Here is a 6,000-nt window from a genome sequence, read left to right as displayed (position 1 = left end):
GGCAAGTTGCTTAACCCTCTGAACCTCAATTACTTCATCTATAACATGGGGGTCGTGAGAGTACCATGGTCAGAAGGTTGTCTGAGGATCCCATGAGTCCACAGGATGAAGTGTTTAGACCTGCGCCCAGTGCATAGAAAGCACTCAGAAGAATGTTCCCAATATTATTAGAGTTGACCCCAGTTTGCAGTGCACCTATCTGCTTATGTGAAGAATTTTTCCACTGGGCTTCTGTCTTTGAATTGACAGATGTGGGGGGAGGGTGCCTATAACCCCCAAGTGGTTCAAGGGTGGTAGCATTATTCTGATTAGAGTTACAGATGTATTTCCTAACCCTCCCTGAAGAGTTAATGTCTATGGGGGTCCATGATATCCAGGGTGCTGCTCTCTCTGAGGGCGGTCCTCCACACTCCCACAGTGGCAAAGGCCCCATTTCTTCGTCTGCCCTTTGGCAGGCCTTGGAGAGAGTTGGAAAGAGGGGCAGCTTTAACCCAATGCGCTCAGTTGTTGGTCCCAACGCTGCCATTTAATTATACGTGACTTTGAGCCACAGCAAGTTTTTCTACAGCGATTCTGATAATCCCATTTTTGAAAAGGTTAATGATACACAGCAGGGCCTCAGCAGAGTTCTTCTGGCAAGGGCAACTCTGACCCCGCTGGAAAAGATTCACAGGCATCTGGTCTCCCTGTCTCTGTGCTCAGCTGCCAGGAACTGGCCATCCCTACAGACATGGAGCATTACAAGAAAAATGACCCTGGCCAGGTTGCTAATGTCCAACAGCCATCAGAATTAGCCAGTCTCCCAGCTCCTGAGCGGGGCTGGCCTCTCTCCCAGCTCTGGGTGTGGGGAGGAGGGCCAGAACCACAGGCTGAGGACTTGCGAACAGCCCCAGCCGCAGGGAGCACCGACTCGCCCTTCCCTGTGGAGCAGTGTGTGGATCTCAGTGGTGAGCCGTGGAGAGATTCCCTGACTGGGGCCACACACTGTACTTGGGGTGCTATATCCCTGGGTTTGTACAGCCCCAACTTCAGTTTTCTCATCTGTAAAATTAGCGTGCAGCCTTTCACCCAGCCAATGTAGGCAAAGAGCTGAGCAGAGTAAATGCTCAAGCAGTGGTCACGGTGGTGATTCTTGGTGGGATTTTCTTTTTTCCTCTCTAGGTATCTTCGGGACATTTACCTTGTGCTAAAGCTCTGAGGTCTCCTTAGAACAATTTCCACCACTTGGCCACTGCACTTGAGATCTTGATGAGTAAGGAAATCTTTTGCTCTATCTACTCAATGGAAATGCCCCGAGTGACTTCCAGCTCTTTCTCTAAAGCCAGCTTGCTCAGTTCCACTGTGTCGGGGAGTCTCCCCAGGGTGCTGGCTCTCAAGGGTGGGGTTCCCATGGAGCACTCGCCTTCAGGATGGTGTGGGACGAGTCCTAGGGGCTCCCTTGCCTACTTGAAGGTGAGGGGGGCACTGTGTCTGCCCCTCCCAGAGGCTCTGCTTGCTGGAACTGAATCCATGGAAAATCTCGGAGCGGCGTCTTCACCTCTGGAGCCTCTGGGACACCACAGACCTTGGGTGGGGAGCCGGGCGGCAGCCCACGGCTGGGAGGCGGAAGCTGGCTGTGGGAACCCTCAGCGCCGACGGGATCACGCTGCCTTTCTGACACATTTCTGTGGGAAGGCGTCCCTGAGTGTGAAACCGGCTCCCAGCGCAGGGGGGCCTTTCATGTGGCCCCAGAGCTGGTGTAGTACAGGCCCTGCCTCGGAAGAGGCTGAGCGTGGGTGGGAGGAGGCCTGAGTGGCACCCTGGGGGGCCCCAGACCCAGGACCGCAGGAAAAGCTGAATCCCCGACTTCTTCCTCCATCCCCACTGACATCTTTGTCGCCCAAGACTGCAGTGGCCTGAGTCCTGGGTTTGAGGCCTGGCTCTACCATTTGCCTGCTGTGTGACCCGAGATGAATCACTTTAGCTTCTGAGCTTTCATCTCCTCTCCCATAAAGCAAAGACAGGTGGGAGGAAGCAGTGCAAGTTCTTGTCTATACCAGTGTGCCCGGCCCTCACCACTCTGTTTCATTAGAACATTATTGAAGCAGTCATGTATTCTTCGTTCACTGAATCAGAACACTGCTGCTCAGGAGGGATTATTAAGTCCATTTTACAGCGAAGGAAACTGAGGCTGGAGCCAGAGGAACACCCAGACAGTGAAAGGCACAGTCCAGATCCAAAGCAGCCGTTGGTCTCCAAAGCTCTCTACTCAAACATACTGTAGTGGCACCATCTACACTTTGCTAGTGACAGTGACCATGAGTGCCCAGACACCCAGTGCATGGCATCCTCATGGAACCCATTCTCACATGTTGGGTCCAAGCACCCCCATTACCTGGGGGTCTCTGAGGCGCTGAGGATAGGGGAAGGGAGCCAGTGAGGAGCAGGTATGGGCAGCATGCTTCCCACTGATGGGCAATGGCCACTCCCTCTTCTCCCTCTGGAACCACCCCTGAGCCACGGGGTCACCTGAAATTAGAGTACAGGCAGGTGGGGTCCACCCGTTGGCCTCCCTGCAGTCTCCCCACAGAGCTGGGGAAGAGCCTCACACCTCTGGTGCACACGGGTAACTCACACAGGGTGCAGGGCCTTGCTGGCCAGCCTGGGGTGGAGGGGGACGGATGGAGGTGTCGGCAGACTCCAGGTCTCAGTGCACGGAGCTGGGACGCAATGGCTGGAGCAGCTCAGATGGGTCAGGGAGGTGTGTGTGCTGCCCGGCCTGGACCTTCGGGGCTGCTCCCTAGAGCAGTGATGGAGCAGCCAAGGCCCAGGCGAGAGCATCGCCCTGCACCCACGTTGTGGACTGGTAAACCAGGGAGTCGGCCAGAGCCAACCTTGAATTCCAGTTCTGCCACTTACTAATTATGGGACACTGGCAAATTACCTCACTGAGTCTCAGGTGGTTCATCTGTGAAAAGGGTCAAAATGGCACCCCCCTGGAGAGGGGCATTGTGGGACCCCAGATAAGATAGTGTTGGTGGGGTAGTAAAGAGCTTAACCTATGGAAGCAACTCAGTGTGTGTTGGTTGTTATTGTGTTTGTTATTTTCATCATTTTTGGCCCAATTTCCAGAACCTTCTACCAATTCAGAGCCACCCTTGGCAGTGTGGCACCCTGGGCTCGTTTGATAAATCAGTGAGGTAGGGACCCTCACAGAGGGTCCTGGAATTTCACCAGCATCTGTTCTTACTCGGGAAGGTGAAGACTTCTGGTCTTTGGAGTCCCCCTGGGGGGATGCTTGTGCTTGGCAAAGCCCCAGCTCTTATCGGGAGGCTTCTTCATTGTCCCTTGAGTCAGGTCTGGATCTGAAGTCTGTGAGGGTTCCAGTTGCTGTGAAGGCCCCTGGGAATTGGTGTCAGCAGTGGGAGAAGCACAGGGAACTAGACTCTTTCTCCTGTCTCATTTGGGGCAGAACAGAGACCTGTCTAGACAGATCCTACCCCTTGGCCTCACAGACTGTCCTCTGAGGCCCCATCTCTGGGGCCCCAGGGCATGGCCTGTGGCCGTGGCCGGGGAACCTCTGCCCAGACACCTTAGCCCTGAACACTCTCTCCTCTCCCCTGTTCTGAAGCGTTTCACGTTCCGATTCCCCATCAGCACTTTGGCGTTCATGAAATATTAAGAAAATAGGGCTGAATATTAGGTAATGACTGTCCAATTTATTCTGACAGCAAGAACCAGAGGGAGGAAATTGACATTGGTGATTTTACTTAGGCCCTGACAAGTTTAATTAATCTTTACTCCTTTCCCATGGAGCAGGGGCCTCTGACGGCAAGGCTGAGGGCAGGCAGAGGCTTTGTGTGTGATGACTGCCCCTGAGCTGTGTGGAGGAGGCCACCAACTTGGGGAGCCCGACAGGAGCCAGTGTGGCTCCCAAGCTAGGTGCTTGTCCTGGGCCCCTGCCAGGCTGGGTCCTCCCCATTCCATGTGTGCTTACCAGCCAAGGCCAGCCTTCATGGCCTCCTTAGTTTTTTTTTTTTTTTTAAGATTTATTTATTTGTACAGAACTGGGGTATAGGCCAGAGATGCGGAAGGTGAGAGGATTCACCAGAGACAGAGTGGGGTACAGAACAGGCAGATCGATGAAGTACACTGCTGAGGGGAGCAGTGGGTGGGTCAGGAGAGGTCTACTTCGCCATATGGATCTCCTCTGGGGCAGGTGGGGATCAAACTCATGCGGAAGTGGCTTAAGCTTCTTTGTGCTGTGCTTTACCACACTGTGCCACCTAGGAGGGCCCGGCCTCCTTAGTTTTTCCCAGGAGAGCAGGGGAAACCAGAGAGCCTCTACCCACTTCTCAGAGGGGAGAAATGTGGCCTGGAGAGATGGCTTGTCCCAGCCAAGCCCACAGTGAATCAGCCCCATTGTCCTCTAGTGATTCAGAGGCCTGCACACCTTAGCCACAAGGATGGCCATGTCCTGCCTGCGGCCTTCAGGGCACCCATGGAGGAAAAGCCTGTGCTGTTTGGATAATTTGAATCCTAGGCCCAAAAATGTCAACCCAGCAGCCACTGCATGGGGCGTGCCGGTGGTCCAGATTCTGCCAGCTTCTGAGTTAATAGCTACTTTGTGAAAGCAGTGCTGGGGAAGGGGCGAAAGAGACCTCGCGGGGGGCTAGCGGTGCTCAGGAGGGATGGGTTCGCTGGTATGGGCACACGGAAACATCTACTCTGTGGTCCCCTTAAGATTTGTAGACTTTGCTTCACGTACGTTACCTCTCACCAAAAATTTTGAAAAGTGAACGGACTCAGTTATCAGGGCCTGCACGCCGATTCAGCATGGAGGAGCACTGCGAGGTGCTCCCCTTTGAAGAAAGCTGGCTCTGTACCAGGCTGTGTGGCTGTGAGCCAGAGACCCTCTTGCTTTACCCTCCTTGGTTCCCATGAAGTGGGGTTACCAGTCCCAGTTCAGAGGAGACTGCCTTGTGGGTCTGGGGTACCTGGCTCTTGACAGACTGCACGATGTCTGCTTTTCTTGCCATCTCGGGGGCCCTGGACACGTCAGTGTCTACCTGTGAAACGACAGACCCCGAGAGGCAGTGTTGTTGAGAGTGTGAAATGGAGCCGTCGCTGTGAAAGCATGGTGGAGGTTACTCACGCTATGGGAGTTAGATCTACCACGTGGGCCAGAAAATTGACTTTGTGGGTACACCCACCAGCATCAAAAGCAGGGTCTCAAAAAGGTATTCATACCTCCAGGTGTCGGTGGTGAACACCATCAAGAATATAAAGTTCTTTGCTCAGAAAAAGTCAATAAATGTTAAAACTGCAGCTAAGCGGCTGCCATCTTTGACCTTTGTTTCCTCTATGCTGTGGATGTGGGTTCAATCCCCCTTGCATGGGTTTTGTCCATTGATGGTGTCCCCGAAGCTCCTCCCCGTGCAGGTTCTAGGAGTGCCCTGCCAGCAGCTTGGGGCTTTCCTTTAAAGCAGGGCTCTGTGCTGCCCTGTCCATTGCAGGCTGGACAACTCTGTTCTTACTCTATTCAAATTCACAGTCAGCCCTCCCCGGGGAGACCCCGGGGCACAGTGCAGGGGTGCCCTCCATCTGGTGGAGGCAGACGAGGCCTCCTTTGAAAAGGGAAGGGTGCTCATTTACCTTTTGCACTCATGTTTCTGAGTTCTTACTTGTTGCTGGGTCCTCATGTTTCGTGTGAGTTATAGACAAGAAGTCGGGCTGCCACCTCCAGGAAGCGTATGAACAACCAGGATGCCAAGTCCTGCCAGTAAGTCTCTGTAGTACAAGAAATAAAAAGACAGAGACTGTGAGAGAGGCATGAAGTGTCAAGGGAAATCCAGGTTCTAGCACCAAATCTTAAACAGATGTGTCAGTCTTTGCTGCAGAACGATTGAGCAAGGTGGGCTGGAGGAGGGGCGATGTGTGAGGGGCACATCACGTCAAAGTACCCCAACCCCAAGACCCTCTTAGAGACTCATGCTTCCTCCTTTGAAGATGCAGAAAGTT

Source organism: Condylura cristata, unplaced genomic scaffold (assembly GCF_000260355.1).
Source record: "Condylura cristata isolate star-nosed mole 26May11 unplaced genomic scaffold, ConCri1.0 scaffold00015, whole genome shotgun sequence".
NCBI lineage: Eukaryota > Metazoa > Chordata > Mammalia > Eulipotyphla > Talpidae > Condylura > Condylura cristata.
The sequence above is the reverse complement of the archived record's forward strand: the minus strand, read 5'-3'. Positions refer to the sequence as shown.